Raw genomic sequence first — 26,726 nt, 5'->3', positions numbered from 1 at the left:
GCATGGAGGTGCGTGTCTCCAGGCTGGCACGTCCGGTACCAGCCCCACGCATCAGGCGTCTAGTGCGTCAGCCCAGCCTCGCCAGTCAAGAGTCGCCAGAGCTGCCTGCCAGTCAAGAGTCGCCAGAGCTGCCCGCCAGTCAAGAGTCGCCAGAGCTGCCCGTCAGTCAGGAGTCACCAGAGCTGCCCGCCAGTCAGGAGTCGCCAGAGCGGCCCGTCTGCCCGGAGCCGCCAGAGCGGCCCGACTGCCCGAAGCCGCCAGAGCGGCCCGACTGCCCGGAGCCGCCAGAGCGGCCCGACTGCCCGGAGCCGCCAGAGCGGCCCGACTGCCCTCCGGCCCAGCCCGAGAGGCCCGCCTGTCCTCCGGCCCAGCCCGAGCGGCCCGCCTGTCCTCCAGCCCGAGCGGCCCGTCTGTCCTCCGGCCCAGCCCGAGCAGCCCGCCTGTCCCCCAGCCCAGCCTGAGTGGCCCGCCTGTCCCCCGGCCCAGCCCGCGTGGCCCGCCTGTCCCCCGGCCCAGCTCGAGCGGCCCGCCTGTCCCCCGGCCCAGCCCGAGTGGCCCGCCTGGCCCCCGGCCCAGCCCGCATGGCCCGCCTGTCCCCCGGCCCAGCTCGAGTAGCCCGTCTGCCCGGCGCAGCGGGGTCCACGTCCCGCACCTGAGCCACCTCCAGGATAGGTGGGTTGGGGGAGGGAGGGTGTAGCACAGTGCCGTCATTGACGGCAGCCACCCTCCCTTCCCTCCCTTATTGTTTAGGGGTTATTGTTTATTGGTTTTGTTGGGGTATTGGGGATTTTTTTTGTGTTTTCTTTTTTAAGGTGCATTCCGGGGTCTGCACCTTGGGGGGGGGGGGTTACTGTCACGTCCTGACCAGCAGAGGGAGCAATTGTATTAGTTTTGGTCAGGACGTGGCAGGGTTTTTGTGTGTTAAGTGTTGTGTTGGTGATTGGACTCCCAATTGAAGGCAGGTGTGTTGAGTTGCCTTTGATTGGGAGTCCTATATAGTAGTGTGTGTTTTTCTTTGGGGTTGTGGGTAGTTGTTTTTGCATTGCGTTTGTTAGCCTGCAAAACTGTTCTTGTTGTGAGTATCATTTATTGTTTTTTCACTGTGGATTCTTTGCGTGTTTTTTTCATTAAAAGAATATGAGTATCCACATACCCGCTGCGCCTTGGTCTTCTCTCCACTACGACAATTGTGACATTGAGTGAAAAGAAGGAAGCCTGTACAGAATAAAATATTCCAAAACATGCATCCTGTTTGCAACAAGGCACTAAAGTAATACTGCAAAAAATGTGTCAAAGCAATTAACCTTTTGACCTGAATACAAAGTGTTATGTTTGAGACAAGTCCAACACAACACATTACTGAGTACCACTCTCCGTATTTTCAAGCATAGTGGTGGCTGCATCATGTTATGTGTATGCTTGTAATCATTAAGGACTGGGGATATTGAATGGTCCCAGTCCTTATTTTAAAAAAAAATAAACTAAATGGAGCTAAGCACAGGAAAAATCCTAGAGGAAAACGTGGTTCAGTCTGCTTTCCATGAATTCACCTTTCTGCAGGACATTAACCTAAAACACAAGGCCATTTCTACACTGGAGTTGCTTACTAAGAAGGCAGTGAATGTTCCTGAGTGGCCGAGTTACAGTTTAAAATTGAAATATGTTTGAAAATCTGTCAACACTTGAAAATGGTTGTCTAGCAATGATCAACAACTAATTTGACAGAGCTTGAATAATTTTGAAAAGAATAAATGGGCAAGTATTGTTTAATCCAGGTGTGTAAAGCTCTTAGAGACTTAACTTGAAAGAGTCACAGCTGTAATCAAAGGTGATTCTAACACTCCAGGGGTGTGCGAATATTTCTGTATTTCATTTTCAATAAATTTGCAAACATTTCTAAATGTTTTCGCTTTGTCATCATGGGTTATTGTCTGTAGATGGATGAGAAAAAAAATCTATTTAATCCATTTTGAATTCAGGCTGTAACACAGCAACATTTGGAATAAGTCAAGGGGTATGATTACTCTCTGAAGGCACTGTAACTGCTTATCCAGTCCACACACAGAGAATGCTGTCCTTCAGAATAACACAGTGAAATAAAAGGATTAGACTACAAAAGAGACAATAGAATCTTCACAGTGAAACACAGCAGAAAAGCTGTAAGAGAGGGTCAGAACAGATAATGCTCAAGCAGATAATAGCAAGTATATTATTAGACTGTGAGTGCTGTTGTAGTACTACCCCTACTGTGAGAAGTAGTATTTTGCTGTTGGGTGAAAATAAAGCTCTTTGGCCGTGCACACCGGTGGTGGATTTGTCATCGAAATGAGTATGCACGAGCAAAAAATGACTCCGTACTTACTGTAAAATATGGTGGTGGATCTTTGATGTTATGGGGCTATTTTGCTTCCACTGGTAATGGGACATCATGAACTTTTCCCAGTACCAGGATATTTCAACCAAAAACTTGGTTGCCTCTGTCAGAAGGCTGAAACTTGGCCACAAGTGGATCTTCCAGCAAGACAAAACCCCAAGCACACATCAAAATCCACAAAGAAATGTTTAATTGGCCACAAAATCAATATTTTGCACTGGCCGTCTCATTTGAAACCCATTGAAACCCTGGGGTTTGAATTGAAGAGAGCAGTCCGAATGCAGACGAAAGATAACAAGGAAGGAAGGATTCTGTATGGAGGAATGTGTTCTCCTACTTATAAAACATTTGTTTTAAAGGCTCAGTGCCATTATCCTCATAAGGAGAAGTATTGAAAGGTATTGGAAACAGGGGTGTCAATAAATGTGACCCTACCTTTGAGAAAAACAAGTATTAGTTGTTAAACAAAATCTATTTCTCTGAGCAATTGTATTAGTATGAAATAATATAATTTCAACAACAAAAATTGCAAAAAATATAGCTCAGATTTTCAATTATTTATTTAATACAGTCATTTTTGTTCATCTTTATCAAGGGTGTCAATCATTTCGTATCCCACTGTACATGAATGTGTGCACATTTACATTATTAGGCAGACGCTCTTATCCAGAGCGACTTACAGCAGCATTTAGGCTTAAGTGCCTTGCTTTATACTAGCGACCTTTCAGGTACTTGCCCACCGCCCTCCGCTCTTAACCGCTAGGCTACCTGCGACCCTACAGTATCTACAGTAGGTGTACAGCAGGTTTACAGTAGGTGTGTGTGTATTCAAGCGTATAGGTGTGTGTCTGCATTCTCTTCAATAGTGTTTGCCATGTACTGAACAAAATAGATAGTAGCAGCCGATAAATAATATTGTCACGTGTGCTCCCTCTCCGGCCTCTAGGTCATTAGGCTGCTCGTAATGGCGCACACCTGTCACCATCGTTATGCGCACCTGCACATCCTCAGACTCACCTGGATTCCATCACTTCCCTGATTACCTTCCCTATATCTGTCACTCCCCTTGGTTCTTTCCTCAGGTGCTATTGACTCTGTTTTCACATCAGTGCGTTTTTTGTGTTGCGTGTTTCATTTATTTATTAAAACACTCACTCCCTGAACGTGCTTCCCAACTCTCAGCGCACTAGTTACAAATATGTTATGTCTCATCCAATTTAGCAAAACGACCCTATTGTAACACGTTCAGTATTCATTAATCAATCATTAATTGATCATTATTAATTAGGTTATCATAAATTATAACCCATGATATTTCACAAATTCACTCGTTATTCACATATTGTAGAACATTACAGCTACTGGAAAAATAGAATAACATATAGCAGACTGAAACAGAGATTATTGAAGTCTGTTACAAATGTGGAAATGACTTCCACCCTCCACCACCACTTGGCACTGACAGGAACAGCATAAATGCAATTAGAATGTCTGAACCGTTCATCCTCAGAGTGGAGCATTCAAGTGCAAACGTACATATAGTCATTACTGACACTAAAGTTGAATTGTGTGCGCTGTGCACGCTCAACATTCATACAGTAATCTCTACATACTTTACTTCCGTAGAGCCTGTTCTTCACTTGGGAGAGATAACAGAGGAATGAAAGACCGTCACTAGAAGGAAGGAAGGTTGAAAGGAATGAAGGAATGAAAAATGAAAGAATATGCAAGAAAATGCAAGAATAGCAGCAACCAAGGTGATGAAGAGGGGACAAGATAGGAAGGTGCTTCTCAGGTACTCATCCCTGTAAATAGGAATCTATTACAGATGAGCATTGAGGGCGTCTTTTGAGACCTAAGAGGTACACACTGCCTACTCACATTGTCGAAGGCTGGCTGTGTCCGAAATCTGGCTTGCCGGCTACTTACTTAAACTGCATACTGTGAACTAATTGTACTACATACTTTAGAAAGCACTGTTTAGTAAAAAAGGAAGGCAGTATGCGCAAATATCAACATACTAGGCTAATCCATAGCCTACTACGAAGGCATCTAATGCTCAATTGCGTTGAATCCCGCCATTTATTCATTTTGGTAGAGCATGTCCCCTTTTCTGATTATCAGCTGTTGTTAAAAACACGTGGGTCGCAAAAGACGAGTCTCTTCCTAAATAGTATGCAGCAAATTCTACTATAATGAAAAGCTGAAATTAGTATGACATCCGGGCTTTTAAAGCATACTCAATTTCCAAAATGTCACAAACTATGAAACGTTACATTTTCACATAGCCAAAATGCCTACTATTTAGAACGCTAGTATGGGTATTTGGCACAGTGTCTGTGTCCGAAAACCCATACTAGCTTTCAAAATAGTAGGCATTTTGGGTGTGCAAAACTATTACCGTTTTATAGTATGTGAAATTTTGAAAATGTGGTATGCTTGACATGCCATAATGTCATTCTCATTTTGGCTTTTCATCTAGTACAAATTCGCTACATGCTATTGAGAAAGATAATACTTTTTTTCAGACCCATGTGTGTTTGACAACAGCTGACAATCAGAGAAGGGGACAGGCTGTACCTAAATGAACAAATGGTGGGATTCAATGTAATTGCGCATGAGATGACTTAGTAATTAATGCACAGTATGTAGGTATGTAGGTAATTAGGGCACAGTACAAGGTATGTAGATTTAGTAAGTAGTAGGCAAGACAGATTTCAGACAAGGCCAAATTGAAAATCATACTAAAAAGTAATAGAAGCCCAGGAAAGAGAGAGAGAGAGAGAGAGAGAGAGAGAGAGAGAGAGAGAGAGAGAGAATGGAGCACTCTCAAGGGCAAATACACAAGACCATTCAATGTCAGGTTTTAATTCTGTGCATTAATTTAGTAATAATGAGCGTTGTCTGACCCATCCCAATAGGGTCATTCTTGAATTGCGGTGACATTTGCGTCTCTAGCCTCTGCAACCATGAAAAACACTTTAAAATGACAAATAGCTACACATCATATATGTTTTTATTTATATTGAGCTGTTTATCAATGATAAAACATAATGCAAGTCCTTTATATTGCAAACCTTTGTTTATGCATTGTTTAAAATGCTTTGGGTAAGCAAATCGGCTTTCCCTAGTAGTGATGAGTAGAGTTGTACTGACATGTTTTGGGATGTAGAGATATCTATCTATTATTTTGAGTGCTATAAAATGGGGGGAATGGCCCTAGCCCTCCCTCAACCTCCGATCCAACAGGTCCCAGACGTGCTCAATGGGATTGAGATCTGGGCTCTTCGCTGGCCATGGCAGAACAATGACATTCCTGTCTTGCAGGAAATCACGCACAGAACAAGCAGTATGGCTGGTGGCATTGTCATGTTGGAGGGTCATGTCAGGATGAGCCCGCAGGAAGGGTACCACATGAGGGAGGAGGATGTCTTCCCTGTAACGCACAGCGTTGAGATTGCCTCCAATGACAACAAGCTCAGTTCGATGATGCTGTGACACACCGCCCCAGACCATGACGGACCCTCCACCTCCAAATCGATCCCGCTCCAGAGTACAGGCCTCGGTGTAAAGCTCATTCCTTCAACGATAAACGCGAATCCGACTATCACCCCTGGTGAGACAAATCTGCGACTCGTCAGTGAAGAGCACTTTTTGCCAGTCCTGTCTGGTCCAGCGACAGTGGGTTTGTGCCCATAGGCGACGTTGTTGCCGGTGATGTCTGGTGAGGACCTACCTTACAACAGGTCTACAAGCCCTCAGTCCAGCTCTAAGCCTATTGCGGGCAGTCTGAGCACTGATGGAGGGATTGTGCGTTTCTGGTGTAACTCGGGCAGTTGTTGTTGCTATCCTGTACCTGTCCCGCAGGTGTGATGTTCGGATGTACCAATCCTGTGCAGGTGTTGTTACACGTGGTCTGCCACTGCGAGGACAATCAGCTATCCGTCCTGTCTCCCTGTAGCGCTGTCTTTGGCATCTCACAGTACAGACATTGCAATTTATTGCCCTGGCCACATTTGCAGTCCTCATGCCTCTTGCGCCATGCCTAAGGCACGTTCACGCAGATGAACAGGGACTCTGGGCATCTTTCTTTTGGCGTTTTTCAGAGTCAGTAGAAAGGCCTCTTTAGTGTTCTAAGTTTTCATAACTGTCAGCTTAATTGCCTACCGTCTGTAAGCTGTTAGTGTCTTAACGACCGTTTCACATGTGCATGTTCAGTAATTGTTTATGGTTCGTTGAACAAGCATGGGAAACAGTGTTTAAACCCTTTACAATGAAGATCTGTGAAGTTATTTGAATTTTTACGAATGAGCTTTGAAAGACAGGGTCCTGGAAAATGGGACATTTCTATTTTTGCTGAGTTTATATTGTATAGATCAATAAAAACGAAGGCTATTCAAATACAATTTTTTTCACACAAATATTGTGTTCCTACATTATATGTAATTGATGTTACCCAATTTAAAAGAAGGGAAATTGCATTTTGTGCAAAATGATTAATCACATCACTTTTTCAAATTATTTTAAAATGGTTAATGACCTTAGATTTGAGCATCTGTGGCCATTAGTGTTACCGTCATTGGTGTTACTGTCATTAGTGTTAGACCTACTACTCCTACATTGTTATCATAATGGTACAAATGGTTTAGTCATTAAGCTGCCATATTAGTCAATTTAAAATGGGAAGATCTACCCAAGTACATAAAACAATTCTAAGTAAGAAAAAATCCAAATGCCATGCCCAAATGCTGCTGCAATTCTTGAACTACCCAATACATACATAAATGCTAATGTAAATCACTTCAGAGAAGCACAGTATTGCTGTTTTGTCACAAAGATGATTTTATCGAATACATTTGAAAAACATAAAAATATAATTATTAATGAATCATTGCACAATATACTGTTGGTACAGTACATGGTTTAATAACTACCTGAAGACTGCTTACCATGTACAATACAATTCCTGTCACCCCTTTTGCGCTATACTCACTAATGCCCAGCAATGATTGACCACTTAAGAATGGTAATAGTCAGATATACTGAATGTAACATGATGGATTTGTTTATGTCTATTGCACATCAATATAACCATTATAAACCATGGTAAATCATGGTAAATCATACTGAATGTAACATGATGGATTCGTTTATGTCTATTGCACATCAATATAACCATTATAAACCATGGTAAATCATAATATTTGATTGCTGGGAGATAGTTGTCAGCACTCCAGTCTTTCCATTTCCTCCCATGATGCCCTAGTAGTAAGTTCCAGAAAGGGAATAGATTTCATAATAATGGTGCCCCAAAGTGCCAGAGCATAAACTGCCAAGCTATTGATTTAAAAAAAATATATAACTTACATTAAACGTAATTCCCTCTTTAAATCCAGACTTTTCAACTTTGCTACTCATATGGCTGTCTCAACTCTTAACTTGAGTTGACCCCACTTTAACTCAATCAGACCATACCGGCACAAAGCTTTATGGTTGATTAAATATACAAAATATGTGTTGTTATTACATTCTATTGTAATGCACCGTAATTGGCAGTCTGTACACTTTAAAGACAATCTTATATTTATTTTTTATTTCACCTTTATTTAACCAGGTAGGCAAGTTGAGAACAAGTTCTCATTTACAATTGCGATATTATATAATACGACCCCAATCTAATCACTACTTCACAGGAGAGCCATTTGAACGTAAACCTTTTATTTGTGTTTTAAATGTGTTTTTTTGGGCAGAAATACCTTCTGGAACATGCACACTTTCATGTTCCTTAATAACAAACGTGTAAGCCATCTGTAAATATAATAAAATTGTTAAATTGCGAGCCTAGTTGGTTTAGCCACAGAAAAAGTCAGCAACCTTCCCACTAGCCATGATTGGCTGAGATAATGAGTGGGCTGTACATGCCGAGAGATCAAGTTTTGAAATCGGTGGAATTAAAGTATGATAACTAAGGAAATGGAGAAAACACCTGTCTCCAGATTACATCTTCAAACTAAGGGCAACCATGGCATCCGTGACAGAGAGGGAGAAGCGTCCAACAATGTATACAGGTAATATAGTCTAGCTAGCTACATTTTCAGATATTACACGTTTCTAATTTTGTCAGAATTTTTTTTTAATTTCAAGTTAAAGTGTACTGTTAGCTAGCTAGCTAAACGTTAGCTGGCTGGCTCGCTAGCTAATGTTATGTATATGATCTGTGTAGTAATATTATTTGTATCTCAGAGCCATTTGCTTTGCTAGTTATAGCCTAATGTTAGCTAGCTAACATTGAACCTGGTTGGTTAGCTACCTGCAGGGTAGTAACGTCATGAGTTGGTATTATGGTTCATTGCTAGCTAGCTACATGTCTTAACAAAAACCTCCACTTTGCAAGGAACCATTTCAATATAATGTTCATGATGTCAATGCAACAACTGTTATTAGACGTAGTTGGTAAATTTGCTCTGGCTATCTACTCCGATTTCAGAGCACTCTCGTTAGAGTGTGCCAGAAAGCAGAATAACTGACGAATGGGTGCTTGACTCCTGTTGTTAGGACAGAACACTTGGATCAACCCTACTCCTCAGCCAGAGCGTCCAGTGTGCGCTCTGAACGCTCTGAATTTACGAATGGACAATCTGACAACGCTCTGAGTTTACAGGCGGGGTTATAGCTTGGACAATGCTGAATGGGTGTGGACAAGGAAGAGCTCTCCAGTTTGTGTACCAAAACATTCAAAGGCCATTTTCTCAAAAGTGAGGTTACATGTGTATCAACTTTCAAAGAATAATTCCTTTCCCATTGTTCCTCAACTTTAGTGTAGGATATACCATTTTCTACCTCTGAGTTTCTACTTTTATCCAATGTAAAAAAAAAAACACAATTTCAAATTTTGCTACATAAGACTGAATCGAGCCGGTCGGTCACACAGGTATGCCATGCAAAAACGCTAGAGAGTTATCGCATGAATAAGGCCTTTATAAGGCTACATAGGGCCAGTAATGCATTACACCTGGAATAAAGGCTTACATTTTTATTGGGTGGGAGGGACTTTGTGAAGGCTCTTTATTCACACCTTTTTCATTGTAGGTTTCATAACATTTGTTACTCTCCACCATCCAACACTCATCGCCTTGACCTAGTTTTCTTAATATCCAATAAATCATTCATAATGTTTAACCAGTGTGAACTCATTCTTCCTCTATCCTTAGCAAACATTACCCAAACTTACAGTGTCCATATTAGGACAGCCCCAGTCTCAGCAGGAGACGTTGCCCTGACGTAGACGTTGCCAATACAAGTCTGCAAAGGCAAATAGAGGTTATTGAAGCTTCCATCCAAAACGTATTCTTTAATTACCTTTAGCTTCTAGATGAGCATTACCTCAAAAAGCCAGACTCATGTCCCTTCCTTGTTGTAGCTCTATCTTTATAGAGCATTGAGTAATGTTTAGGGAGGTGAAATGACTAAGGCCAGGTTTGACGTCAACAATCTGTGATTTAAAAAAAGAAAATGGGAAAGATATTGCTTTCATTCTATCTCAGAATATCATAAATAAAGAATTTTCTGTCCATTTGGCTGGAATGCAGTGTCTATGCCTACACAAGAACAGCAGTCTCTAGTGCACAGTAGTAGGGTTTCTCTGCTCTAGGCAATATGTCATCTGTTTTGATATGCATTGAAAGATCTTGTCTGTGATATTGGTCTCTGATGTCTATGACCTTCATCTCTATGCCACTAGTGACCGCATTTACCCGGAATGATCGTCCAATAGAATGCAAGCACCGACTGAGCCTGGCTCTAATGATGTGTAAAAATATGAGAAAGGGCAGAATTGCACTCATTATCTTCATATACAACAAGGATATATTGCCCAACGTTTTCGTATGGCATTGATATCTTTAATGAGATGGAGTTTTTGTAGTCATCAAGAACTGTTTGATACCTAGTACCAGAGCTGTAAAATGGCTAGGCTATTTTTTACCTAACGAATTCTGGGATAAAAAAAAAAATTATAATTGTTATCAAATGTGTATTTATTACTGTATGCAAAAACATGTCATGCAAAGAACATCCCATCAGTTAAAATCAGTTGAATGACTTATTCACCTATCATCAAGTACCATCAGGAGAAAAGTATGGCTCTGAAAAGAATCAATTCATCTAAAAAAGACGTTCAATCATGAAGAAGACAGGTCAACTTAAGTGCAGTTGCACATACAACGTAATGAATAGTAATTTAATTATATTTATTTTGTATCATCCCTTTCAAAAAATGTTTTTGTGTCCTCAACCCTATCTCCCCTGGCCTCAGAGCCAGGGCTGGATTAATGCAGGGGCTGAAGCCCCTGGGCCCAGGCTCGTAGGGGCCAAGAGGCAGCAAAAAATGTTAATAAACATTATTAAGCAAATATAACACATATATATTATATTTCCCGTGTATAGCATATACCGTTGAAGTCGGAAGTTTACATACACTTATGTTGGAGTCATTAAAACTCGTTTTTCAACCACTCCACAAATTTCTTGTTAACAAACTATAGTTTTGGCAAGTCGGTTACGACATCTACTTTGTGCATGACACAAGTAATTTGTCCAACAATTGTTTACAGACAGATTATTTAACTTATAATTCACTGTATCACAATTGCAATGGGTCAGAAGTTTACATACACTAAGTTGACTGTGCCTTTAAACACCTTGGAAAATTACAGAAAATGATGTCATGGCTTTAGAAACTGCTGATAGGCTAATTGACATCATTTGAGTCAATTGGAGGTGTATCTGTGGATGTATTTCAAGGCCTACCTTCAAACGCAGTGCCTCTTCGCTTGACATCATGGGAAAATCAAAAGAAACCAGGTAAGACCTCCGAAAAAGAATTGTAGACCTCCACAAGTCTGGTTCATCCTTGGGAGCAATTTCCAAATGCCTGAAGGTACTACGTTCATCTAAACAAACAATAGTACGCAAGTATCAACACCATGGGACCACGCAGCCGTCATACCTAGAGATGAACGTACTTTGGTGCAAAAAGTGCAAATCAATCCCAGAACAACAGAAAAGGACCTTGTGAAGATGATGGAGGAAACAGGTACAAAAGTATCTATATCCACAGTAAAACGAGTCCTATATCGACATAGTCTGAAAGGCCGCTCAGCAAGGAAGAAGCCACTGCTCCAAAACCGCCACAAAAAAGCTAGACTACGGTTTGCAACTGCAGATGGGGACAAATATTGTACTTTTTGGAGAAATGTCCTCTGGTCTGATGAAACACAAATAGAACTGTTTGGCCATAATGACCGTTGTTATATTTGGAGGAACAAGGGGGAGGCTTGCAAGCCGAAGAACACTATCCCAACCATGAAGCACGGGGGTGGCAGCATCATGTTGTGGGGGTGCTTTGCTGCAGGAGGGACTGGTGCAGTTAACAGAATAGATGGGATCATGAGGGAGGAAAATTATTTGGATATATTGAGGCAACATCTCAAGACATCAGTCAGGAAGTTAAAGCTTGGTCGCAAATGGGTCTTCCAAATGGACAATGACCCCAACCATACTTCCAAAGTTGTGGCAAAATGGCTTAAGTACAAGAAAGTCACGGTATTGTATTGGCCATCACAAAGCCCTGACCTCAATCCTAGAGAAAATATTTGGGCAGAACTGAAAAAGCGTGTGCGAGCAAGGAGGCCTACAAACCTGACTCAGTTACACCAGCTCTGTCAGGAGGAATGGGCCAAAATTCACCCAACTTATTGTGAGAAGCTTGTGGAAGGCTACCTGAAACATTTGACCCAAGTTAAACAATTTAAAGGCACTGCCAAACACCAATTGAGTGTATGTGTAACCGATGTGAAATGGTTAGCGGGGTGAGCGCTAATAGCGTTTCAACCGGTGACGTCACTCGCTCTGAGACCTTGAAGTAGTTGTTCCCCTTGCTCTGCAAGGGCCGCGACTTTTGTGGAGCGATGGGTAACGATGCTTCGAGGATGGCTGTTGTCAATGTGTGCAGAGGGTCCCTGGTTCGAGCCCAGGTAGGGGCGAGGAGAGGGACGGAAGCTAAACAGTTACATATGTAAACCTCTGACCCACTGGGAATGTGATGAAAGAAAGAAAATCTGAAATAAATCATTCTCTCCACTATTATTCTGACGTTTCACATTCTTAAAATAAAGTGGTGATCCTAACTGACCTAAGACAAGGAATTTTTACTAGGATTAAATGTCAGGAATTGTGAAAAACTGAGTTTAAATGTATTTGGCTAAGGTGTATGTAAACTTCCGACTTCAACTGTATGTCATATGTATTTTATACTTTTTTTTACTGTAACCTCCAACCACAGGAAGTCTCAGGAGCCCACTTTCAATGAATGTAGACAGCCTGCTGCCGCTCTGCTAATCATCAAATCAAATCAAACTTTATTTGTCACATGCGCCCAATACAACAGTTGTAGACCTTATAGTGAAATGCTTACTTACCAACAATGCAGTTTTAAGAAAAAAAGTGTTAAGAAAGTATTTACTCAAATAAACAGAAGTAAAAAAATTAAACATTTGACTGTTAAACTCATGGGTACACTAGCAATGGATGCTAGTCCTGACTTGAATGGGAATTATATTTCTATGGTTGGTTGCAGCTGTCGGTATGCCTTTTTCAGATTTCAAAATACAAATCGCAAGAAAAATGTACAGTTTGGAAAGCAAATATCAACTGCCGAAAATAAAAGACTAATCTGTCTGAAGAACACTTTTTTCTCAACATTTCCCAATTTGTAGCTAACAGCAGCACTGTTTTTCAAAGTACTTCATCTTGAGATAGGTTATTGCCACAATGAGCGCGTTGGCCATCACTGTGAGTAGCCAGATTTTCATATCATCATACCCTCCTTCATTCATTCATTAATTCCGGGATTAACGGTATTACCGGTTTAGTACAAAACCAAAACCCCCTCACAAAAATTACCAATAGGCATCTGTTAACAGAATGCTAAGAAAATTAGCACAATTAATTGCAAATTTCCATGGAGGATGCTAGCTAAATATGCTAACGAGTGCAAACGAAAAAAGACAAATTGCGAAGATAGGCAATCCAGCTAATGAAGTTAATCATATTTGGTTTGGACATTTACAAGTGAATCTGAACAAGAGACATCAAGACCGGCCGCTCATTAGGCATGATTAGGCGGCCACTTATGGTATTTCATCTTTGATGTAAATTACTCAGAATTGCATGACATGCGTTTTTAAAAGGCAGATTTTTTTTCAGACCCTGCTAAAAGAAATCCAGATTTGTGGATATACAAAAAATGCCTCTGTTCAACTGTAACCTATGAATGAAAAGCTACCATGTTGTCACACCAAGCCGGAGCAGTGTGAAAGTTATTCACAGTTTCTCTTTAGGGAAGTCAATGCGAGCAGGTCTATGATTCACAGTCTGTGTCTGTTTCATTCACACTGCTGTATGACTCACAGTATGTCTTGTCAGTGAACTCTGGTGGTATCACACAGAAGGACCTCACATGAGGCCACGTTAGTATCAAAGAAAACAAGCTGTCCATCAGCTACACTGCGCTTGTTTGTTTTGTGCTAACATATCAGCCTTGTGGCCTTCGTCAGAGGTTTTGTGATGTTCACATTTCATCACTATTCTGTTTCCTCACAAGTTTTTTTTTAACATTGTTAGCATCAGTCACAACACTACATTTTATCTAATTTAGTTTAAGTCAAAATCCAATATGGCTCCCAGCTCATTAAAGTCTATTGAAAGCAACTGTGATGTATCATCCACAGGTCTCTGCAGTGGGGTCACTTTTAAGTGATAGCATCAGTGACAGTACTCTTTGTAGTTATGCTCACAGCTCTTGGCAGAGGTAAGACAGGGATATGGAGAAGAAAAGGGAGGAGAGGAGCCGTGGAGGAGAGGAGATGGTGAGGGTGTGGTGGTCGATGTCAGCAGCAAGGCTTTTTCATTAGGCAGTGGTGAAATGGGGCGTTGAGCTTCATAAACCAGGGAATAATGTCCAAAAACAAAGAAAGGGAATGAGAGAAAGAAAGTGAAGAATACATACACATTGTGCTAGGACGCCTAGCTCAATGTGTTTTCTATGCACATGGAAAAGTAAACTGACTTGACTCTCTCTACACTAGACTGAACAACAGAGGAGATCATCTTATATCGTTCCAATATCCCAGATACTGCATGCATGCATGCACACACACACAGTACAAGCTGGGTTCATAATCATTAAGAGTAAGACTTTCTTATGTAGACATTCATAAAGCCTTTATAGATAATACTTAATACTGTATGTCACAACAGCAAACTTGAGCCATTATTTCAAGAGCTAGCATTGGCTTCCATTTTGAAACAAAGTTTTTCTGCAAGAGATAAGTTCACAGTAGATTTAATTGCTTTATCTTTTCTTCCACAGCCAATGGTGCGGCAGGGTAGCCTAGTGGTTAGAGTGTTGGGCTAGTAACTGAAAGGTTGCAAGTTCAAATCCCTGAGCTGATAAGGAACAAATTGGTCGTTCTGCCCCTGAACAAGGCAGTTAACCCACTGTTCCTAGGCTGTCATTGAAAATAAGAATTTGTTTGTAACTGACTTGCCCAGTAAAATAATGAAACTACCCAAAATCATCTAGTCTGTCACATCTTCTCCTGCTCCTCACCTCCGGTGTACGACATCACCAGAATACTGGTCCTGGGATTCATCATTACATGCACATGTTAATCATTATGATTCACACCTGGTCTTCATTACCTTCATCATTTCCTCCCCTTTATATGTCACTCCCTTATGTTTTCTCACCAGTTGGTATTGTACTTTTGTACCGGTGTGTAGCCTTATGTATATGTCTTGTTACTGGTTTTGTTGTTTTATTAAACGTTTCACCTGCTTCTCGACTCACAGCTCCGTTATTACAGAATACCAACTCAAACTATGGAAGCAGCAGGAAAGTCGGAAATCTCTCAGACGGTCAACGAACAAGGGTACCTTCTACGTTAACACCCTGACCCACTGGCTCAACTGGGGATGACCATGGAATGCATTCTTCAGCATCTCGAACACCCCTGAGAGACGTTGCAGCCCAGCATCGGAGGATACTCTAGAGCCAGTCTACCCAGCGAGCCAGCGCAATGGCCCATTCAGCAAACCGCTCAGGTCAGCGATGCCTGTCTATCCGGCACACCATCCAAATGCCGTGGCTTCCTCCTTCAGTGCTCTTTCTATTTTTCACACCAGTTGGGAGCCCCCACCACCGAGATGTCTAAGGTTGCCACAGTTATTTCTCTGCTGACCAGGCGGGCATTGCAATGGGCTACGGCCATCTGGGAGAGAGGAGAGGAGGAGCTAGATTCTTATGAGGGGTTCATGGCTCTGTTTTAAATGCATTTTCGATAATCCTGCGGAGGGCAGAGAGGGAGGTGAGCGTCTGCTTCAGCTACAGCAGGGGAATCAGACGGCTGCTGAGTATGCGCTTCCAGACAGTAGCAGCTTCCAGTGGGTGGAATGAGCTGGCGCTTTGCACGCTATTCAGAAGAGGTCCGCGCGTGGAAGTCCAAATGGAACTGGCCTGCCGGGACGACAACCTCACCCTGGACGCACTCATTGCAATGGCCATCCGCCTGGATAACCTTCTCCGGGAGCGTCAGCATTCTCATCGCTTCTCTTCCTCCTTCGGCGAGTACTCGGGATCAGAGCCTGAACCCATGGAGGTAGGGGTTACATGCCTTTATGCGGCAGAACGATGCAGACGGACACAGCTGGGCCTATGTCTGTATTGTGGGCAAGGAGGGAACAAGCTACAGCTGTGTCTGGTATTTCAGAATCCGGGATCCACTAGAGCAAAGGAACAGTCACGTTCCCCTGGACCAGGAGTGAGTATTCCAGATTCAGCTTGTCCTGTTAGAATCTTTTTGGTGTCCCTTACTCTGGCTGACTGTCCCTCATACTGTCTACAGCTTTAGTGGATTCCGGTGCCGCGGGAAACTTTGTGGATCAGACCCTTGCCTCCTCCCTCAACATTAACATCTATAAGTTCTCCTCTCCTTTTTCAGTTCAAGGACTCAACTGTCGTCCATTAGGATCTAGGACCATCACACACATCACTCAACCACTCACCCCACTGTGGAGTCCAATCACCAGGAGAGCATCTCTTTCTTCATCACAAGTGCACCAGGTCACGAAATCATTCTCAGCCTCCCTTGGCTCCAACGCCATGACATCTCATGGTTGAGGATGAAAATCACAGACTGATCACCTGAATGCCGTAAGACCTGCTTTCCTGTCCCCTGTGGATCCAGGTCGGTTGAGAGTCCAATGGTCCAATGGTTGCCCTTCAGCCTAACATCCCGGCGGAATACCAGGACCTTAAGGAGGTATTCTCCAAGACCTGCGCTACTTGTCTCCCTCCTCATCGGCTTTGGGACTGTGCCATCGACCTGTTTTCCGGTGCTACACCTCCGCATCTACCATCTGTCTGTGGCTGAGATCCAGGCCATGGAGGATTACATTCAAAAGGCGCTCCAACAGGGTTTCATCCGCACAACCACGTCCCCTGCATTGGCTGGTTTCTTCTTTATGGCCAAGAAGGAGGGAGGATTACGCCCAAGCATCGATTATCGAGTACTCAAAGACATCACCAAGAAGTATCGGTACCCTCTCCCGTTGGTGCCGTCAGCCATAGAGCAGCTCCGCGTGGCTCAGTTCTTCACCAAACTAGACCTGCGGAGTGTTATAATCTCATCCGCATCCTGGAGTGGGATGAGTGAAAGACGCCGTTCAGCACGATGTCTGGTCACTACGAGTATTTGGTTATACCCTTTGGCTTAGCCAATGCTCAGTCAGTGTTCCAGGCATTCGTAAACAAGGTGTTCAGGGACATGCTTGGATGGCAGGTGATTGTATACATCGATGACATCCTGTTCTTCTCGACCAACCTGAAAGATTACATAACCCCTGTTCGTCAAGGCGGATAAGTGCCAATTCCACCAGAGGGTTGTATCCTTCTTGGGTTAAAAAATCAGCCCGCAGGGAGTGAGGATGGCGGACAAGAAGGTAGATGCGGTAAGGTCATGGCCAGTCCCAACCACCATCAAAGGGTTACAACCGTTTCTGGGGTTTGCCAACTTCTACCGCTGATTCATCAGGAACTTCAGCTCTGTCACCGCCCCTCTCACCACCCTCCTCATGGGTGGGCCTCATAGGTGGGTGTGTTCTCCAGCAGCTGACGAGGCCTTTCATCTCCTTAAGGGTAATTTCACTTCCACCTCCTTGCTAAAACACCCAGATCCCACGCTACCTTTTGTGGTTGAGGTAGATGCATCTGAGGTGGGTGTGGGGGCAGTTTTATCACAAAGACAGGTTAACCTCACTAGGGTAGGGGGCACTATTTTCTCCTCCGGATGAAAAGCATGCCCAAAGTAAACTGCCTGCTACTCAGGCCCAGAAGCTAGGATATGCATATAATTGGTAGATTTGGATAGAAAACACTCTAAAGTTTCCAAAACTATTAAAATATTGTCTGTGAGTATAACATAATATGGCAGGCGGAAACCTGAGGAAAATCCATCCAGGAAGTGCTATTATTTTGAAATGGCTATTTTTCCATTGAAAGCCTATCCACCATACAAAGACTTATGACCCAGTTCACGATCCCTATGGCTTCCACCACATGTTGCCAGTCTTTAGGCATTGTTTCAGGGTTTTACTCTGAAGAATGAGGGAGAAACACCACTTTCAATGAGAGGACAGTGGAAATTTCCAGACATGAGTCCTGCGCGTGACCGGGAGCGCCTTTCTTGTTTTTCCTTTTCTATTGATGAAGCTATTGTCCGGTTGAAATATGATAGATTATTTATAACAAAAACAAATCAAAACATTGATTATAAACATCGTTTGACATGTTTCTACAAACTTTTATGGTACTTTTTGGATTTTTCGTCTGCCTGCTGTGACCGCGCTTTGTTCCAATGGATTACTGAACAAAACGCACCAACAAAACTGAGGTTTTTGGATATAAAGAGGGACTTTATCGAACAAAACAAACATTTATTGTGTAACATGGAGTCTTTGGAGTGCAACCATATGAAGGTCAAAGGTAAGTGATAAATGTTATCGCTATGACTTTTGACTTTTGTTATTCCTCTACTTGGCTGGTTACTATTTGTAATGATTTGTCTGCTGGGTGCTGTTCTCAGATAATTGCATGGTTTGCTTTCGCCGTAAAGCCTTTTTGAAATCTGACACAGCGGTTGGATTAACAAGAAGTTTATCTTTAAGCTGATGTATAACACTTGTATCTTTTATGTATGTTTATTATGAGAATTTCTGTTTTGTTGAGTTTCACGCTCTGCAATTTCACCGGATGTTGTTTGAGACAGTGGATTACTGAACAAAACGCGCTAACAAAACTGAGGTTTTTGGATATAAAGAGGGACTTTATCGAACAAAACAAAACATTTTTGGGTAACTGGGAGTCTTGTGAGTGTAAGCATATGAAGATCATCAAAGGTAAGTGATTAATTTTATTGCTATTTCGGACTTTTTTTACTCCTCTACTTGGCTGGTTACTGTTTGTAATGATTTGTCTGCTGGGCGCGGTTCTCAGATAATCGCATTGTTTGCGTTTGGCATAAAGTATTTTTGAAATCTGACATGGTGGCTGGAATAACAACAAGATAAGCTTTATTTTGATGTATTGCACTTGTGATTTTATGAAAGTTAAATATTTATAGTAATTTAATTTGAATTTGGCACTCTACAATTTCACTGGATGTTGGCCAGGTGGGACGGTAGCGTCCCACACCCCCTAGAGAAGTTAACCCATTGAAATTGTATCCTTGTCATTTTTTCTCCAAGAAACTGTCCTCCGCAGAGAGAAATAACGTCGGTGATCGGGAGCTCCTGGTGGTGAAGTTGGCATTAGAAGAGCGGAGACACTGGCTGGAGGGCACCAAGGATCCATTCATCATCCTCACCAACCATCGGAACCGAGAATTCATACGAACAGCAAGGAGACTGAATCCGCACCAAGCCAGTTAGGCACTTTTCTTCACCAGGTTCAACTTCACGCTGACCTATCGCCCAGGTTCTAAGAATACCAAGGCTGATGCTCTGTCCCACATCTACGATTCGGAAGAGGTTCCTGTCCAGAGGGCACCCATAATTCCATCCTCCCAAGTCATGGGTCCAGTGGTTTGGGATGTAGATGTGGACATGCGCCAGCCTCTAGAGAGTTAGCCAACACCCCGGAATTGTCCTCCTGAGCGCATCTATGTTCCCACAGGGATAAGGGATCGGCTGTTGACCTGGGCACAAACAGCGGTCGTCGCTGGACATCCAGGTATTTCTCACACCACCCACTCCATCGCTGAGAAGTACTGGTGGCCCACGTTGGTGCAGGATGTCACTCGGTATGTCAACTCCTATTCCGTATGTGCTCAAACCAAGTCCCCTCAGAATGCTCCAGCAGGGAAGCTCCTGCTGCTTCCTGTGCCTCAGCGACCTTGGTCACATCTGTCCATTGATTTTGTAACCGATCTTCCCCCCTCTGATTGTTTCACCACCATTCTGGTGGTAGTGGATAGATTTTCCAAGTAAAGTCGATTAATCCCTCTTCCTGGTCTCCCCACTGCTCTCCGGCACTCTTCCAGCAGGTATTCCGGCATTATGGCCTTCCAGATGACATCGTCTCAGACCATGGCCCCCAATTCACATCACGAGTTTGGAGGGCCTTCTTGGAGAAGCTCGGGGTCATGGTCAGCCTCACTTCCGGGTATCGGCCTCAGTCCAATGGGCAGGTGGAGAGGATGAACCAGGAGCTAGGGAGGTTCCTGAGGAGTCCCTACGTCACTCCTCCACTGTGTTGACCTCCTTCCAGTGTTGAGTTTCCAGCCAGCCCTGGCCCCATGGACCCAGGGCCAGACCGCGGCTCCTGCAGTAGATGAGTGGTTTCCTGCCATAGTCAGAAGTAACAGGCAGACCGCCACAGCAGTGAGACCCCTGTGTTCCATCTTGGGGACCATGTCTGGCTCTCTAGCAGGAATCTCCCACTCTGCCTGCCCTGCAAGAAACTGAGTCCCTGGTTTGTGGGCCATTCAAGTTTCTCCAGAGGGTCAACAAGGTGACATACAGGTTACAACTACACAGTCACTATCGCATCTCACCCTCTTTCCATGTCTCCCTTCTCAGGCCGGTGATTCCTGGTCCCCTAGCTGATACTGTCCCCCACGACACCCCCTCACCCCCCCTCGACATTGAGGGGGTCCGGCGTATGCTGTCAGATCCCTACTGGACTTCGACGTTGTGGAGGCCGGCTCCAGTATCTGGTGGACTGGGAGGGGTGTGGCCCAGAGGAGCTGTGTAGGGTACCGGTGGAAGACATTCTGAACCCAAACATAATCTGTGATTTCCACCTTCGCCGACCGACCCGCTCCTCGTCTTCGGGGCTGGAGCCGCACGTCGGCCTCCTCCCCTTCGGCATACGACATCGCCAGAATACTAACCACCGGTCCTGGGATTCATCGTTACGTGCACCTGTTAATCATTATGATTCACACCTGGACTTCATTACCTTCATCATTTCTCCCCTTTATATGTCACTCCCTTATGCTTTCGCATCAGTTGTATTGTTATTTTGTATCGGTGTGTAGCCTTATGTATGTCTCGTTACTGGTTTTGTTTTATTAAACGTTTCACCTGCACCTGCTTCCCGACTCACAGCTCCATTATTACATAGTCAGAGTGGTTGCTTACCAATTGACACCCTATTCCCTACATAGTGAACTACTTTTGACAAAAGCCCTATGGGCCCTTGTCAAAAGTAATGCACTATATATGGAATAGGTTGCCATTTGAGATGGAACCATAATCAGAATGTGTGGGAAAATCAGTGCTCATGTCCAGCTGGCAACACCAGTGGGTCCAGTGTAATCAGATAATTACAGATACATTAATCATCTTTCCTTTAACACTGGCTGTAATTCATGTGTCACACAGCTGTACCCCTCTTGCTTTCCCGCATGTTATGGAGACTCATTAAGAGTAATTAAAAGTAACGACAGTGATTATGCAACACTCTTGAGCGGCATCCACTGGGACCTTGATATTTCCGAAGAGGCAATCCTATCTCAATGCCAATCTAAAGGGGGAGCAGCATGTTGACTTCTGAAATTTAGGGGCGGTTTCCGGGACAGAGTTTAATTTTCAGGGCGAGGCTAATTCTACTTAAATGAATCCAGATTGAAAAAATGGCTTTCTGAGATGTTGCTTAACTTCAGATTAATTAGTTCTAGACTAGGGAGTCCCAGACTAAGGTAAATAAAGATTAATTGGTTAATATTTGAGGCCTAATTAAATGATGTGCACTTGGTGCTGACCTGAAAATGCTTAAAAAAAACAGGGATGGGACACTAATACATGAGCATTGCGGAATTGCTTATATATTAGTGTAAACCAAACAATGGACGGAGATAAAGAAAAACGTTCAAAGAATTTCAGTGACTTTGAAAAAACCCTCTTGAAGCGAATAGTTTCAAACCACCCAATTATTGAGAACAAGTTCAAATGAAAAGTAAACAAAAGGACGCTACAACAACTATTGTTGGCCCACTTTTACAAATCAGTCACTTTGAAATCTTAGTTTTCTTGTGTATCACAACACAGTGGCCCCGAAATGTATGTGTGACATAAATGTAACAAACAACATCATACATAATTACTAATCAGTTCTATATTGTCTTCTTTCTAAGGTCCTATGGAAAAACATAAAAATCAACTTAAAGAAGACAAATGCTGTTGCTCGTAGGGAGCCTTTCAAAACTGGTGGCAGACCCCCAGTAATACCAGAGCCAGATGAGCTGGGGTGTCATGGGCGTCGTAAGGATTGGACCAAGGCGCAGCGGGTATAGTGCTCATCATCTTCATTTATTTAAAGATAACACTTAAACAAAATAAACAAAACGACAAAACAGTTCCATAAGACACACAGGCTATACAGAAAATAACCACCCACAAAACACAAGTGAAAACAAACCCAACTAAATATGGCCTCCAATTAGAGACAACGACAAACAGCTGCCTCTAATTGGAGGTCATTGCCAAAACCCAACATAGAAATAGAGAACTAGATATACACATAGAAATAGAAAATATAGAACATAAACCAAAAACACCGAACCACACAAAACAAAAACCCCCTGCCACGCCCTGACCAAACTACAATGACAAATAACCCCTTTTACTGGTCAGGACATGACATGGGGGACTAGTTGACCAGGATCATTCATAGCCATCAACCCCTGTAAGGTATCCCCGATGATGACCATTTGGACAGTTCAGATGGGGGACCTTTCCAATCCTCATTTGGTAGGACACATTCGTTCAACATGTGCCATTCCCGGACTAGAGTGAATATGTAATGTTGACAGTCATCTCTTGCACTCCAATAATAAAAATAATGTCATGAACTCAACTCTGAATAAATAATGTTCTCTAATGCAGCAATGTAATCATTTTCTAGAGGCAGATGATCACCATAGCTTGGAGGGGATAAGACAGGATAAAGATCAGCCTGCTACATCTGCAGATTAGAGTGTCTAGTTTGTGAAACAGACGCCTCAAAAGTCCTCAACTGGCAGCTTCATTAAATAGTACCCGCAAAACACCAGTCTCAACGTCAACAGTGAAGAGGCGACTCTGGGAAGCTGGCCTTCTAGGCAGAGTTGCATAGAAAAAGCCATATCTCAGACTGGCCAATAAAAATAAAAGATTATGTTGGGCAAAAGAACACAGACTCTGGACAGGGGTACTCAGCCTAGAAGGCCAGCATCCCGGAGTCGCCTTTTCACTGATGACGTTGAGACAGGTGTTTTGCGGGTACTATTTAATGAAGCTGCCAGTTGAGGACTTGTGAGGCATCTGTTTCACAAACTAGACACTCTAATGTACTTGTCCTCTTGCTCAGTTGTGCACTGCGGCCTTCCACTTCTCTTTCTATTTTGGTTAGAGCCAGTTTGCGCTGTTCTGTGAAGGAAGTAGTACACAGCGTTGTACTAGATCTTCAGTTTCATGGCAATTTCTCGCATGGAATAGCCTTCATTTCTCAGAACAAGAATAGAGTGACGAGTTTCAGAAGAAATTCTTTGTTTCTGGCCATATTGAGCCTGTAATTGAACCCACAAATGCTGATGCTCCCGATACTCAACTAGTCTAAAGAAGGCCAGTTTTATTGCATCTTTAGTCAGCACAACAATTTTTAGCTGGAAACTACCGTTCAAAAGTTTGGGGTCACTTATAAATGTCCTTGTTTTTGTCTATTAAAATATCGAATTGATCAGAAATACAGTATCGACATTGTTATTTTTGTAAATTACTATTGCAGTTGGAAACGGCAATTTTTTTATGGAATATCTACATAGGCGTACAGATGCCCATTATCAGCAACCATCACTCCTGTGTTCCAATGGCACGTTGTGTTAGCTAATCCAAGTTTATAATTTTAAAAGGCTAATCGATCATTAGAAAACCCTTTTGCAATTATGTAATTGCAAAAGGGTTTTCTAATGATCGATTAGCCTTTTAAATTATAAACTTGGATGACAGCTGCAGGTCACAGAAATAGATTTCATCAAAGTCATTCGGTGGGGTTCTCCTGTCTATAACCACCTTTCTGTCTGGCCTTGGTGGTGCTATTTGATCATCAATGAATAGTCCAGGTAATCCATTTTCCTCCATTGCCAAGGTCAACCTGGTGGTTCATCTGAAGGTAAACCTGCTTTGGCCAGGTTTAATTTAAACCTGTACTTAGATCTAGATTAACTGTAATCGTCCTTCTGAAAAATCGGACTTTTTAAATCTAGACTAGGGCAAGTCTGAGACTATTTTAAACCATGTCTGAGATATTCCATTTCAGTTAGTCCATTTTAAAAGTGCAATTTAGTCTAGGATTAGGCTTAATCTGTGTTCGCGAAACCGCCCCTTAGAGTTTTAGAGTTGAGTACAAGAGGTAAATTAAGGTTAAGGAGTTAGCATTAAGAAGGTGGTGTTAAAAGGTTAGTGTTAAGTAGTTAGTGTTACTTTAAGGAGGCAGGAGTTACTGGAGCAACTAGTGTTAAATTTGTGCTGAGCTCTGAGACCAGGCTTCTCCGAGATGTATGATAAATTACTTCATACAAGTGGGTAAGACATACACTATTATACTAAACGTCCTCTTATTCATATGATATTGTACGACTGCTATTCCATTAATAACGTAACCTAATCTAATATATCATACACAATAGAGGAACCAAATTTACATACCAAATCCTATGAATTGCCCTGAGGCCAGGTTGCTGAGACGGTAGTACAAGCTGTCTGTTGTCCGTGTGGCTCAGTTGGTAGAGCATGGTGTTTGCAACGCTAGGGTTGTGGGTTCAATTCCCACGGGGGACTAAAATGTAAAATGTTGAACTTTCAGACTGAGCCAAAGCAACGGTTTGGAGCTCAGAGTTGAGGGGTGTTGCTGGGTGGCACAGGCAGGTCATAAGGCCCACTTCTTTATACTGACTTCAAAGCACAGGGAGAACATTGCTATGGCAGATGAGGGAGCGCTCCCTTGGGTGCAGTTTATTCCGTGGAATTATAGGATACACAGTGGGATCCAAACAAGATTCAAACACAACTGGGATGGATTCGAGAAAAGATTCATACAGACTGCGCAAGATGGATCAAATCAGACTATACATGGATTATTGTGACAATTCTCATTCCCGTCAACATCTATTAGAAATCATCATGAATTACAAGGTACTATTTAATTGTTTATTGAGCACAGGTGTGTAATATGCAGCAAAGCGCCATATGCACAATGTGTTGGGAGCTGGGGGAAGATACAGCGGGCATTCAGTAAGCTGTAACGGAAAAAACAAACAACACATTTTAGTGATCTCTGGTCTATTGTTAGACTGATAAACTAATATTGTTAAGAGTCATTATGTTGTGCTAACTGCGTTTACGTTTCAGAAGCTGAGCTGTGTACTTACCGTGATGTGCATTCCATTTGCTTCATGTCATGCCGCCCAGCTATGCTAGTCTAATGCTAAGCTAACATAGTGCACGGGTTCAGTTTTCCTTGAGTTCATTATATTTATGTTTGGACAAGTTTACTTCATTATTTCCCGATTGGCATTTTAGATTTTTCTTATTTTTGCGACTCTGGCACTGCGCAAAGCCATTCAGCTTTGCTTGAAAATAAAAATAAAACCAGTTGCAACTCTCAACGATCCTCTTGTCCAGTCCTTTGGCACCTTAGACACTTCTCCAGCCAGTCCGCCTCCTTACAATTACAGTATATACGATATGCAGTATTAATACAGGATTCTTAAACTAAAGATTGTTGTCTAGTAGCATAACAAGATGAGGCGGGTTGATTTTGCTATATACTATCCTCTCTGCTTAGTGAACTTTCAACCGCAGTCCCTAGGCAGATTATTAAAAACAATTACAATAACAATACAGACAAACAATGAGCAGTGAGAACATTTTTATTTATCTAACTAGACAAGTCAGTTAAGAACAAATTCTTATTTACAATGACGGCCTACCAAAAGGCAAAACGCCTCCTGCGGGGACGGGGGCTGGGATAATATAATTTTTTTATTTTTATAAAATATAAATATAGGGGAAAACACACATCTCAACCAGAGAGACAATACAACACTACATAAAGACAGACCTAAGACAACAACATAGCAAGGCAGCAACACATGACAACACAGCATGGTAGGAACACAACATGGCAACAGCATAAAACATGGTACAAACATTATTGGGCACAGACAACAGCACAATGGGCAAGAAGGTATAGAAAACAATACATCACGCAAAACAGCCACAACTGTCAGTAAGAGTGACCATTATTTAGTCTTTGAATGAAGAGATTGAGATAAAACTGTCCAGTTTGAGTGTTTGTTGCAGCTCGTTCCAGTCGCTAGCTGCAGCGAGCTGAAAAGGACGAGTGACCCAGGGATGTGTGTGCTTTGAGGACATTTAACAGAATGTGACTGGCAGAACGTGTCTTGTATGTGGAGGATGAGGGCTGCGGTAGATATCTCAGATAGGGGGGAGTGAGGCCTAAGAGGGTTTATAAATAAGCATCAACCAGTGGGACTTGCGATGGGCTAGTCACATTATAAGGGGCGGGAGATGAGGAAATGTTGGACGGGCAAGGATGCATGGCTGAGTCAAATAGGAATCCTGACTTAAAGAAGTGGTGATTAAATAGCTCAGCCATGTGCTTCTTGTCAGTAACAACCACATCATCAACATTAAGGGACATGGGCAGATGTGAGGAAGATGATTTATTCTC

The sequence above is a fragment of the Salmo salar genome, chromosome ssa19, assembly GCF_905237065.1.
Source record: "Salmo salar chromosome ssa19, Ssal_v3.1, whole genome shotgun sequence".
NCBI classification, from domain to species: Eukaryota; Metazoa; Chordata; class Actinopteri; order Salmoniformes; family Salmonidae; genus Salmo; species Salmo salar.
The sequence above is the reverse complement of the archived record's forward strand: the minus strand, read 5'-3'. Positions refer to the sequence as shown.